At 44.2% G+C, this 13674-nt stretch overlaps 1 protein-coding gene across 1 annotated transcript in view; it reads right to left on the reverse strand.

Moving 5' to 3' along the window:
* SV2C (synaptic vesicle glycoprotein 2C) overlaps positions 1-13674 on the reverse strand; it is a 324325-nt gene that overhangs the window by 94889 nt on the left and 215762 nt on the right. The gene's annotated exons all lie outside the window — the stretch shown is intronic.

Raw genomic sequence — 13674 nt, forward strand, 5'->3', positions numbered from 1 at the left:
ATTTATTAACCAATAGCCAAATATAACAAACATTCCTTAAAACATAAACAATATTAATAAAACAATAAAGACAAGGTTGCCAAATTACTTACACGGTCTACAGCCACACCACACCGGCTCAGGGACAACCCCAACACTCTTTAGATACCTCTGAGTTCAACTTACCCATTAACCCACCATTAACATTCTACAGGGGACTCCATACCTTAGATGGGTGCCTAATATGATAAGCACAGCAGATTTTTAAAACCCCTCCAAAGACCCCAACCGCCAAGCCACTTTGACCACCTAAGGATAACTGATCCAGCGCAGGGACGGGTGGAAACTTTCTTTTTCAACGGTTCTCCTCCGGATGCTGGGAACTTTACTATCCCGCCTAGAAGATGCCTTGCAGACCCTCGTTCCACTGTGAAACCCACCAATCACAGTAAGTGCCTCTCCCCTTATAACTTAAAAATGAACCATCTTTCTTCCTGATTCCTGGGTTTCTCAGGTCATGCTAGCCCTTCATTATATATTTTTTTTGCTTTGGGTTATTCTGAGTCAGAAGAAATGTAGTGACATGCCACATTTCAGGCCCACCAATGAGGCTGCATCAATCATATACAAGAAGTTTGCAGACTTTGGTTTGAGCACTACTGGCTCATAGATACATCGCTTGATCACCCATCATATCAACATTTTAATAGCTGTACTATGCGTAATGTAATAGCTGTACTACTGTGTACTATGATTGTACATGTTCTTATAAAAAAAAAAAAAACACGTGGGACCAAACTAAAAAACAAATGAGAAAAAAATACCAAAACATTATGGCTATTTTCCACATAAGTATTCTTTTCACTGATTTCACATCAAAGTCCCTTGTGTCAAATAAACCTCTGTGCCTTGAAGAAAGCATCCTTGCTAATGACAGCTCTGCATTGTGTTCCATAAACCCTTGGCTGTGCACTCAGGCAGCTGCAGAGATAGGGAAACTGAGTCCTGAGCTATGGGTAATGAACTGTAACATGCCTGAATGATTTCACACAGAGTAGTCACTTCGGTAATAAAACTCAGCAGATAGTAGCAATTCACTGTATACTGGTTAGATAATCCAACACCAGCAATACTTGTTAAACAGACAAAATAGGATTCCTCAATGAAACAGATCCTAAAAGAAAATAATAAGGGTTTTGAGTATTGTTTTGCCCATCCTGCTGAGGATTCTGTTTCCCCTTCTGCTTCGTATTTGTTGTACAATAGCCAACCAAAACCCAAGGAATAGCTGAAGGATGTTTATATAGGATTCCTACAATGCAGTGCCTAAATATACGTCTGTATCTCTTTTTAAAGCTAACCTGACCTGGTCTTAAATGTGTCTATGGTGACAATAGTGCTGCTGTGCTAGACATTGTGTGGCCTGGACTTTGTGGTGCCTGGAAGTACCTTGGTTAATTTTTAAAGAGACACTGTGAACTGATCTCCCTTCCATCAGGGATTGTAAAGGCTGAAAGATAATTGGACCAAGCACTGGCTTCCTGGAACATCACCAGAATGTAATGGGATTTCTCTCTGATGGGTGTGAAGACTACAACAAAAAGTACACGTATTTTGTAAAGTGAAGATGTTAAAGTGCATCTAATCCCAAAAATGTAAAAAAAAAATTATTTTATCTACCTTTTTTTTTTCTTTTTTTTCCTTTTATCCCAGTAATCCCCAAAAAACATGTCTTTTTTTTCCTCCACCGTATCTATGGAGGGAACCATTGTTTTCACACAGGTGAGACTTCAAATGTGTCTACCATTTTGTTTATTTCTGTTTGAATATAATTTTAGAAACTATGAATACTGGGTGAAAGGTGTGTAGATCTGTGAAAACCAGGACACCTTTAACCGGTTGCCGACCGCCGCACGACTATATACTGCGGCGGTCAGCCCCGGCCAGGCAGAGTGACGTATCGGTACGTCACTCGCCTGTCACTGACTTGCGAGCCTATCGCGGGCGGGCGCGCGCCCGCGGAGGCGCGCGCCCGCCGCGGCTCGTTCACAGGCAAGTCAGTGCGTGTGACCGGCGGACTCGATGTCCGCCGGCCACACTACGATCGCTCCTGTGAAGGGAGAAAGACAGAGCAGCTTGTGTAAACAAGCTGCCTGTCAGTTCTCCCTGTGTAAAAGTGAAGATCTGACCGTTCTACTATGTAGAACGGTTGATCTTTGCTTTTACACCAATAGCCATGTCCCTACACAGTAGAAAACACGCCCCTAGGACACACTTAACCCCTCCCTGTCCAATAAAGTTAACCCCTTCCCTGCCAGTGTCATTTTTGCAGTAACAGTGCATATGTATAGCACTGATTACTGCAGTAATGTCACTGGTAACCCCAAAAGTGTCAAAAATGTCAGTCAAGGGTCCGATCTGTCCGCCGCAATGTCGCAGTACCGAAAAAAAAATCGCAGATCGCCGCCATTATGCGTTAAAAAAAAAAACACCAAAAATGACAAAAATCTTTCTCTTTGTTAGTAAACGCGATAACTTTTGCGCAAACCAATCAAAATACGCTTTTTGCAATTTTTTTTACCAAACATAGGTAGCATAAAACAAATTGGCCGAAAAATGTTAAAAAATTTTGATTTTTACTTTTTTTTTTGGGGAATTTCATATAAAAAAATGTGAAAAATATTGTTATTTTTGCAAAATTTACGCTCTTTTTTTGTTTATAGCGCGTGATCAAAAAATCGCACAGGTGATCAAATACCACCAAAAGAAAGCTCTGTTTGTGGGAAAAAAAGGACGTCAAATTCGTTTAGGTACAGCGTCGCACGACCGCGCAATTGTCCGTTAAAGTCACGCAGTAAAAAATCGCAAAAAAACCCCTGGTCCTTTAGCAGCCAAATCCTCCGGGGCTTAAGTGGTTAAAGTTTTAAAAAAATGTAAGCAGACAGGTATGTTCTTTCCTTCTGCCCAAAAAAAAAAAAAAAACCTTTCTGCAAACTTTTTTTTTTTTTTTAATTGTATAATGTGGTGTATGTGCACATTAGTGTACAATTCACCATCTGTAAGAAGTAACTCCTGTGGGCATACATAATCTGTGGGCAGCATCAGTCGCTGTTTAAGAGGACGCTGTACCAAGGCCAACTAGGAGAATATGGCAAAGACTGGTTATTCTTCTAGATTGTAAGCTCTAACGAGCAGGGCCCTCTTATTCCTCCTGTATTGAATTGTATTGTAACTGTATTGTCTTCCCCACACTGTAAAGCGTTGCGCAAACTGTTGGCGCTATATAAATCCTGTATAATAATAATTTATCAGCAAGGTATATACTCCCCTCTTTAAGGTTATGAATAAGCACAGTGTTCTTGTGTGAAACGCAACAAAAAAGACCACATTTGAGCGCTTGATGAACCCAACAGATGATAGGTGATGGCAGCAACAGTTACAGTAAACAATGTAACACCCTATATGTGGCTGAAGTATAAAGTTTATTAAAAGTAAATTCCAAAATGATAATAATGGAGACAGTAGCAAACCTTGTGTAAAACCCAATTGCTACAGTGTGCAACACACAGGGGCAGAAAAAACTCACAGCAGGGTTGTCAGCAGGTTCACTGTTAAGGACACGGGACCAGCCAGCAGACCAACAGCATGTAATACACCATTTATTCATAGTTCTTTTATGATTCTCTCCTGTCTCATTTGGAGGGCAGTATCACTGTCCACCAAGTACCACCATGTAAATTGAATAGGACTGTGCGGAAACCACCCTACAACTGCATGCAATGCATGTGATTGCAGCACAGTGGTGTGGTCTTTTTTGTTGTGTTCATTTGCCCATTAGGCACCTATCCTGGTGCAATACTCCTACACAGCTGCTTTATGACCCTTATGTGCCAATTGTCTCCCTACACAGAGGGCGTGCGGGTCCCAGTATTTTAGCGCCGGACTACAATTGTGCTTTTTGTGTGAAATGCGTAAACCATCTGTACCTGTTACTACCTGGTGTGTGTCACTTTGGAATTTCAATAAATGGACTCAGGCTTAGGCATGGTGTTCAGCCTTTTCTTTCTTTGATACCTGTTTCACTAGGGGTTAGGGGCTAGCACCCATACGTGGAGCCTAATCAGCCTAATTATTTTACCTGGTGCGGCAGTGTCCTTGTTTCCTTGCCTATACACTCGCCTCCCCTATTACTCTTCTCTTCTTTATCTGAAACCTCACTTCTTTGCCTAAATGAGGTGGGGCTTCTGGGATGGGGGAGCATGTGACCTCTCCATGTCATAGCGCTTAAACCTAAATGACCAATCGCCAGGCAGGAACACTGTTTCGCCTGAAATTACACTTTCAATATATGTTTACACACAAGCTCCTATCCCTGGTGAAAAGTAGAGCGATTTGTGAAAAGGAGGAAGGAATTCATGCCACTAACCAATCAATAGGTATAAAAAAGCAGTTGTAAACTGCTGCAGTCAAACAAACAAAAAACTTTCCCCTGTATGACAATGGGCTTAATGTGCTAGTATGCATCGCATACTAGCACTTAATGAAATACTTACCTTAGAATGAAGCCATCCAGCAGCGCGCTGTCACCGCTAACAGGGCTTCCATCTTCCCCCTCTCTTCCTTCTGGGTTTGCGGACTCTGGCTGTGTGAGTGGCCAGAGCCGTGATGACGTCATTCCCTTCAGCCTTCAGTTCCAGCATGATGCTCTGAAGGTCTGGTACAATATGCCGCACCTTCAGAGTGCATGCACCAGTGATATCACTGGCTGCATCCAGTGAGAATATCTCCTAAATGGTGCCCACTTTAACTTAAATGAGATACTTTTGGCAAACTAAAGTTCCCCAGAAAAGCTGTACCTGTAAAGAAGAAGTATATATTACCTCCCCTGCAGCACTGTTTCCACCGACCCCAACATCACTATAGGACACAGTGTAGATCCTACTCCATGACTAGTTTCCCTGTCAGTTGAACCAGTTGCAATGTATGATTTATGAGCTTATGTAAAATCCTTACCGTTATTGATTTCACCTAGCTCTTAGCCAAAATTGAAATATGAGCATGCATATTCTCAAAGTCACCTCAGGATTGAGAAATGATTCACTGAGTTTTTGTAAAATGGCTATCCTTGCGGGGGCATGTCTTCCAATACAGACTTTCTATGTCCTTTAAAGCGATACTAAACACATGCTGTTGTATTTACATTGTCCCTACTATTTATCTATGTGGATGATGGCACTGTAATTATTTTAATTAAAAAAAAAAACTAAGTATCTTTTTCCTAATCAATATAAAGCTGTCACACGACCCAGCTCTTTCCCAGCCTGTCTACAGGGAAACAGTGGCAGGAGTAGCTTCTAGTCCTCTGCTTCTGGTCACATGGTCAAAATAGACATGTGCAATTTGTTTAGTTCCAAATTCGTTTTTGGACAAAATTTGGCATGTTCGTTCATTTGGGAGCATCCGAATGAACAAAAGTCTCTTTTCACAAATGCTTTCGAAAACGAATTGTCAGAAACAACGAAAATCCTAAAGAATGAAAAACAATTTATCCTAGAAGTTTAACGAATCAATTACATTCTGGTAACTTTGTTTTTCACACATTCATTCTTTCTGACTATTCAGTATTGCTGAAAATAAAGAAATAATTGACAAATGCATTGGTATTCAGATTTCTTTTGGATATATTTGGATTCATTCGATTTTCGGATGGCCAGTGTTATGTGTTATCTCTGGCGAATTGGACTGTGTTTTTCTGTGTCAGACTGCATTCCATCCAGAGTCCACACAGGGTGTGGTGGGCCATTGACACAGTTTTGTTGGATTTGTGAGTCTCTTGTGACACAGAGAGTGAGAGATAAATGATTATGAATGCATCTGAAGTTACGAATTATCTGAAGCAATGAATGTTGCATCCAAACGAATGTAACGGAATGAATATGAATGTATCCAAAGTAACGAATGTCAATTATAACGAATGATCCGATAAACGAAAAAAAAAAAACGAATGAAATAAAAACGTAACAAAACAAATTTTTTGACAGTGCACATATCTAGTTCAAAATAAAACAGCCTTTGGAATATGTAGTAATGAATAATTAATATCAATAAACTGTTTTAAATTTTCATCCAAAAATATATTTGAAATTAAATCTTTAATATATTATGGAAATAACATGTTGTGAGACGATTTCTGCCAGTCACAGGCTATGTCACGCCCCTCCAGCCTGTGTCTTAGAATAAGAGGGAGGTGAATCAAGATGTAATACCCCACCCCCCATTGTGTTTAGCTGGTTAGTGGGCATGGAGAAGGAGGGAGGGAGTGGGATGTCATTTACCACTGTGTATACACCCACATGTGTGACTCTATAGTCACATTGGCTGCTCAGATGTGATAGGGAGGAAAAGCTCAGCATAGAAACTCACTGAAACTGAGCATGTGCAGAATGTCCACCATGGCTGCAAAATCCCCAGCTGGTTTGAGTACATGGACAGAAGGCAGAGATAGAGAGCAGCAAGGTCAACCAGGCTTTTTTCAGAATGCAGAAAACGAATCTCCTAGTCACCGAGTGAGTATGAACAACATCTAATACACCATTTATTGATAGTTTTTTATGATTCTCTCCTGTCATTTGGAGGGCAGTACCACTGTTAAATGCAGCCTATATAAATTGAATAGGGCTGCGCGGAAACCACCCTACAACTGCATGCAATGCATGTGATTGCAGCACAGTGGTGTGGGCTACTGAGTCGGTTCACACTGGGGCGACACGACTCTGTACTACTTCGGGGGCGACTTGTGTAGTCCCATGCACCACGACTTCAGAGCGACTTGCATGGACTTCACATAATGGAAGTCTATGCAAGTCACTCCGAGGTCGCCCCGAAGTAGTACAGGACCCTGTAGCAGTCAATGGACCGCGAGAGAGCGTGACTTGTCAGGCTGACAAGTCACCTGACAAGTCGCACTAGTGTGGACCGGCTCTTACAGTTGTAAAACAGGCGGTGAAGAGGTAACATATCGCCTCCTCCCCACCTTTCAAATGCCTCTGAAAAGAGACCCATCGCAGATTGGTAGATAAAGAGGGTAGACTCTCGAAAGCTTATCCTGAAAATGTAAATGTTTTTCTCGGAATCAAAAAAATATCACATACAGCATTCAAGTGCGTTGTTAATTCCTTGGCATAGCTTTTAAGGCTTGTGCATATCTTTTATTACCTTTGGTAACTCTGTTACAAGTGCTGTTCCAAGCGGGTGGCCTAAATTAGGGAATGAAATGGAGGCTACAGCTTTAGGCTAGGTTCCTATCCATGCGGTTGCAGTTGGGAGTGTTAGCGCCGGCCCTGCTATTTGTTAGTTTGTTTTGCATTCATTCAAATATGTGGTTATCTTAACTGCTCCTCTAAAGAGCGATCTGCGGTGGATACACTTTTCAGAGGGCTTTGACAGGCAGTGAGGAGGCAATATGTTGCCTCCTCACCATGTGCATTAACCCTGAAAATGCCGACCTACCATGCTGCATTAGCAAGCACTGAACGCAGATAAAGGATGGAAGGACAGTTGTAGCATGGCCCTATTCACTAGGTTATGTTTGGTTGCATTACCACACTAAGCTGGCCATAGAGGGGTCATTTTTTTTATTTTTTTTTTCATCTAGCAGGCTGACAAAAAAAAAACAAAAAAAAACATATTCCACAAAAATGAGTAAGGCCCCGTTCACATAGGGGCGATCCGACTTCGGGTGGCGACCTCTGAGGTCGCGGTGCGAGCAGCGCGCCGCGACCTCGGAGCGGCCGCCACAGACTTCATAACATTGAAGTCTATGGCGGTCGCCTCCGGGTCGCCCCAAAGAAGCTCCGGACCCTTTTTCTAAGTCGGAGCGACTTGTGTCGCTCCTATTAGAACGGGTCCGCAGCTTCCCTATGGAAGGCGACCTACGGCGACCTGTGAGGCGACCAGGTCGCCTCACAGGTCGCCTTAGTGTGAACGGGGGCTAATTGTAGCGAATGGATGAATGACCCCCCCCCCCTCCCCTGCTGTGACACTGTATTCTAAGAGCTTCACCTGCTGATTGAAAAAGGTTTTCCAACATTCTTCTTTGACAGAAGTCGATCAAATGACTGACTTCTGTCCAGCAGGGAGGGCCCCACACTAATCGTAATTTGGTTGGCCTGCTAAATCGGTTACATTTAAATCCATCTATGGCAGGGTGCAGGGCTAGTGCAGGGATTTTGACACCCTAGGTGAAACCTCATTTTGCAGCCCCCATTTGGCTCTGCCCCTGACTTCATCCCCTTTGCCCTGCCCATGTTTATGGTGGAGGTGGCAGGCGTCAGGAGTGTGTAATGCACAGAATGCAAAGGTCTGCATTTTTTTTACCACATTCTTGTACTACATAAAGAGTGCAGGGTTACAGGGTGCGCTACATAAAGAGTGCAGGGTTGGGGGTGCGCTACATAAAGAGTGCAGAGTTGCATGGTGTGCTAGGTACTGAGTGCAGGGTTGGCGGGATGTGAATGGGGAATGACATCACACATGTGAGGAGTCTGAGGATCGATAAGTCTATAGACTGCAGTGTTGCCAACCGCCCGTAGATTTACGGACAGCCCGTAAAAACAGGGCACTTTTCTCCTGCCCGTAAATGCCCGTAGCAGGAGAAAAGTGCCCGTAAATCTATGACGGCGGCGGCAAGATCAGGACTGCGCATGCGCGGCACGCACTTCAGGAGATCCGAGGCGAGTGTTCTCTCCTCTCGCAGAGACGCAGACTCGCACTGGAGTGCCACGGCCCGCCTGCGCCCGCCCCTCGCCTCCGCCCCCCGCCGCAATTAAGTTTTCTAGCCGGGCCGGTGTCTTATTGGAGGAGTCGTACTCGCGGCAGCTGCGGAAGTGACGTCGAAAGTTGTAACAATCGGCAGTACAGGCGCCAGTGAGTGACAGTGTGGAGGGGAGTCTGGACTGTCTGTCACTGTGTGTGGGCTCCAGCTTATGTTTGCGATGCAGTTCCCAGATTGTACTTGGGCAAGTTTGACAGGCAGTGCCACCTGTAACCTCTGCACCCCGAGATGAAATTGCCAAAGCATCATGGTCACAGCATATATTGATACAATTCAGGTGGGAAGCCAAAACCGCGGTTATCGCCCTCGACCCTGGTCGCCAATCTGAAAGAGCCCTAACTTTTCAAGAGAGCAAAGATCGGCAGCATGACAGGTGAATACAGCCCATATACATTTATGTAGTTAAGTCATGCATAAACATGCATTGCGTTAAGGCAACCTTTATTTTGAATTGGCTGTCAATGCACCCAAGTCTGCATGCCTGAAACATTTTTGAAAGGGCAGTCACCTTGCTTAAGAACTGGAAGGCTGCAATAAAGTACATTTAAAATGTTTAGGTTTACTAAAATTTAATTGCAAGGTATCATAAATATAAAGCTGTTGCTTTGTCCTACCTGGGCAAATCACATGTTCACTTTACTGTGGAGTAAAGTCTCTGACCACCCCCCCTGTACCATGTCCGCAGTCTCTGACCACCCCCCCTGTACCATGTCCGCAGTCTCTGACCACCCCCCCTGTACCATGTCCGCAGTCTCTGACCACCCCCCCTGTACCATGTCCGCAGTCTCTGACCACCCCCCCTGTACCATGTCCGCAGTCTCTGACCACCCCCCCTGTTCCATGTCCGCAGTCTCTGACCACCCCCCCCGTTCCATGTCCGCAGTCTCTGACCACCCCCCCCCCCTGTTCCATGTCCGCAGTCTCTGACCACCCCCCTGTAACATGTCTGCAGTCTCTGACCACAGCGTGCCCCCTTTCAATGCAGAGAGACCACAGCGTGCCCCCTTTCAATGCAGAGCGACCACAGCGTGCCCCCTTTCAATGCAGAGAGACCACAGCGTGCCCCCTTTCAATGCAGAGAGACCACAGCGTGCCCCCTTTCAATGCAGAGAGACCACAGCGTGCCCCCTTTCAATGCAGATGTGTGGGGCCCCAGCCTGCGGAGTGGAGACCAGAGCCGTCTGACTGAGCCCTGCACAGTGCACCCGAGGGGAGGTCAGTGACAGCGCCGCCAGACCAGACTGATGGGGGGGGGGGTCACTGAAGTAAGGGGGAGAGAATACAATAATGTAAGTGGGCACTGACTTTTGTTTAACTTAAACACATTGCTAATAGCACTATCTACATGTTTATAGTTTAATTATTCATATTTGCACGGTTTAGCACTGAAAACGGCTATTTTATGTACATTTTTGCAGTGCCAGTAAAAAATTGGTGCCGTCCGTAAATTTCGGCGTTCTGCCAGTAAATTTCACTCCGGGGGGTTGGCAACACTGATAGACTGTAATAGAATGTCACTCACCACTGGGGCTCTGCTCTGCATCTGACGACTCTGTCTCTGCCAGGCACAAATCCTGCCTCAGTGTCTCCAGGCTCCAGCTGTCACCAACCAACCAGGCACCAGCACCGGCCTCGGAGAGCCCACTACTCTGATCGTCATGTGACTCTGCTGCTATATAGAACAGCCGGCCGTTTGAGAGATAGGAAGAACTGGCTATACTGTTCTGGGATGGCATGGGACAATCACCAGAGAGTCTTTGAGACAGACACACAGGTCACAGTAAGTGTCACTGATCATAGAGGTGCTTCCGTTCTGTCAGGAGACTGAAGCCAGGACATGTCCTTCAGTGCTGCCCGGCGCCCTAATGATACTATACGTGATCAGTCAAATGGAGAGGCTGCCTGAGAGGGCTAGTTACATGGCTTCAGAGCATGGACCGGCAGTGATGGGAGGGGGAGAGTAGGGAAATAAGCCGGGCGCCCTAGGCGACTGCCTAATTTGCCTAGTGGTAGCACCGGCCCTTGCAGGGTAGTCAACCTTTTGAAGACCAAGGGCAACTTAAGTGATTTGGGCCACAATGAAATGAAATGTTTTAGAATTTTGAATTCTTTCATTTGGAAAAGCATAATGAACACATAATAATAACATTGGAGAGAGGAGAGAGCAGAATCCTCCCTGCAGCAGCTATGGGGCCCCTGATCCTTCTTTTAGGAGTGATGATGCAATCATGTCCATGAGGCACAGGAGAAGCAGGAAAATCTCCCAGCATGCCTCCCATCAAAACTGTGCCCAGGGCACATCCGCCTTCTGCCCCCTCCCCCTTGTCCCAGCCCTGAGAGGAATCACAACACCAAACAGTGGACCAGGTATCTGACACATCCATAAATGTCGGTTAGTTACAGCACCTGGCACCTACAGATCTGTAAGATCCCTTTGCCTGGATTTTTTCATACACATAACAGGATCACATTAAGGAATGCAGCAAGGTACTCTGTGGGTCCCAGGTGTCAAGAACCCCTTGACAGACAACAGAATTGTGCTCTCAATACCATGTTCTTATCCGTATAAAAACAGTGCCTTAAAAGAATAAATGTTTTTATGCAGTAGAGTATACATACGCACAATGTTATTTTTATGCTGTCCACATTTCCTTCACATTTATTGATAAGCATCTCTTGAATACATTTTCCTTAACGTTAGTTTATTTAATAAAACATCTGCCCAAACATTTTTCATTTGACTCGGGGCTGAGCATTCTGGATGTTTTAACTTTCGTATTAGCTGTTTTATTTTCTGAGAAACAGTTGGTGCATTTCCATTATTTTGTTTCCTGTAGGCTAAGTGCAGTAGTTTTTCAGCTGGGTGAATTAAAGTGAACATAAAGTTATACAAGCAAAACTCATCGGATCTGGAAGTTGCATTAATTTTTTCGGTAAATTTCTCTAAATCTGCTTTATCTGCCAGGGACAAACTAATTCAAATTAGGTTTATATATTGGATTTACTATAGCCTGATACCCGAATAAGTAAAATGTATTCTGCTAAAGCCTTTGAATGGCCCAAATGTTGCACTAAGGTTGGCATGTCTTACCAAATAACAAGCAAGATCCCAAGCACACTGGGGGGGAAGGTTGGTTTCCGTGATAATACAGTATGTGTAACTGGCATCTCCATCGGCAACAACACCAACTCAGATAGCAAGGATAACTTGCCACACATTTGTGGCAGTGTGGAATTGTAAGTCTGTTAACTTGCTGCATATTTTCACTGGCAAGTTGAACAGTTGCAGAGCACTTAGCACAAGTGACACTTTTCCAATTTGTAGCAAATTTGCATGGCAAGTCTTCAGAAAGAGCGAAGTTGCAGTAGTGAGTCTATAGCAAGAGCTCTGCAAATCTAAAGCATGGAAATTCAGCCACAGTGACCCCTGTGGTGGGATGACTATTACACAACAGAACTGATTCAGAACTTGCATCAGACTTCAGAATGTTTGCAAAGAAAGTTGATCTGGAGTCATGCAAAGCGGACTTGCTGCCAACTTGTGAAGCCTGGCAAGTCTAGCAATAGCTTAGCAAGTCATTTTCAAACTTGCAGTTACATTTCTTGCTATCTAGGAAAGTGATGTAGCTGGAAATCCTTTATTATTTTGATTTCTGCAACTCCTTAAAAGCGCTGCTTAGGCTGGCCATACATTATACAATTTTCTGTACAATTTTCTTTAGATTTACCTTTAACTATGTAGTACGAAGGAGTGCCTTATAGGATACAATTGAAAGTGTTGTTTAGTTTTGTCCTCATATTATATGGATTTTGGAAAATCTAACAGAAAATTGTGCAAGAAAATTGAACATGTATGGCCAGCCTTAGGATGCTGTTCTCTTATGCCAGTAAATACATAATGGAGAGTGGATAGCAATATCCCAGTATGTGCACCTAGTTTCTAGCAGGGTGCCCTGGGTCCGAAGCTGCTTCAAGTATTGTCAGTTGCTAGTTTGCTCCCCCTTTCAGACTTTAGATACTGTTCAATACTGAGCTGAGGATGGCTTCCATAAACCCCTCCTTAGGTCTCAGGTGAAAAGTCACATGAAACAACCAAGGGTAGAATAAATTATATACTTTTTATCTATTGTAACACTATTTTTTTTAAAATAACACTGATCAAAGTTTAAAAAGCATGTTAGGAGGATCCCCTAGTGTCCAGACTTGGGCCTATGGTAGGCATCTTTGCAGAGACAGTGCACCAAAGCGCCACCACGTCCCACCAGTTTCTAGTACTGTCCCTTTTAGACTCTCTTTGCAAGATAGGATCACTTCACACCTTGGTGTAATGGCCTCATTTGCTATGGTGGTCCTGATGCAATTAACAAATGGTCACGTCCACAACTGGGGATGGTGCAACAGGCGTTTTGACTGGTGCGCTGTGGATCTTACACAGTTATTGCTCTGATAGAGCCATGTAATCAATCATCACTGCTCCTATCCTGAAAGTGGCTTGGAAGGAGGACTACAATTGGCTCTGTGTTGGCACTAAACTGTGCAATTGGGGTGTTTGGCTCCCATGTCCCAACTCACAAGGAGCCCCCTTCCTGCCTGGCATTTATATAGGCACTAACCTCATTCATTACATCACAGGGGAAGGTTTTCTCTAAAAGGGGCTTAACACCTAATTACTACTTTTCCTATATCAGACTATATTGGGAACAGAGTCATCTAAGGGCCACCTAGCTAACTGCACCTGCTAACAGGCTGTTGACAATTTCTCCTGGGTAGAGACCAGGCTTGAGTGTCAGGAAATGATTGTAGGGCTTTTCTGCTGTGCCTGACCACCTGCAGACTTTAAGCGATTGCACCCACTCGGTCTT

The sequence above is a fragment of the Pelophylax lessonae genome, assembly GCF_965119305.1.
Source record: "Pelophylax lessonae genome assembly, chromosome: 1".
NCBI classification, from domain to species: domain Eukaryota; kingdom Metazoa; phylum Chordata; class Amphibia; order Anura; family Ranidae; genus Pelophylax; species Pelophylax lessonae.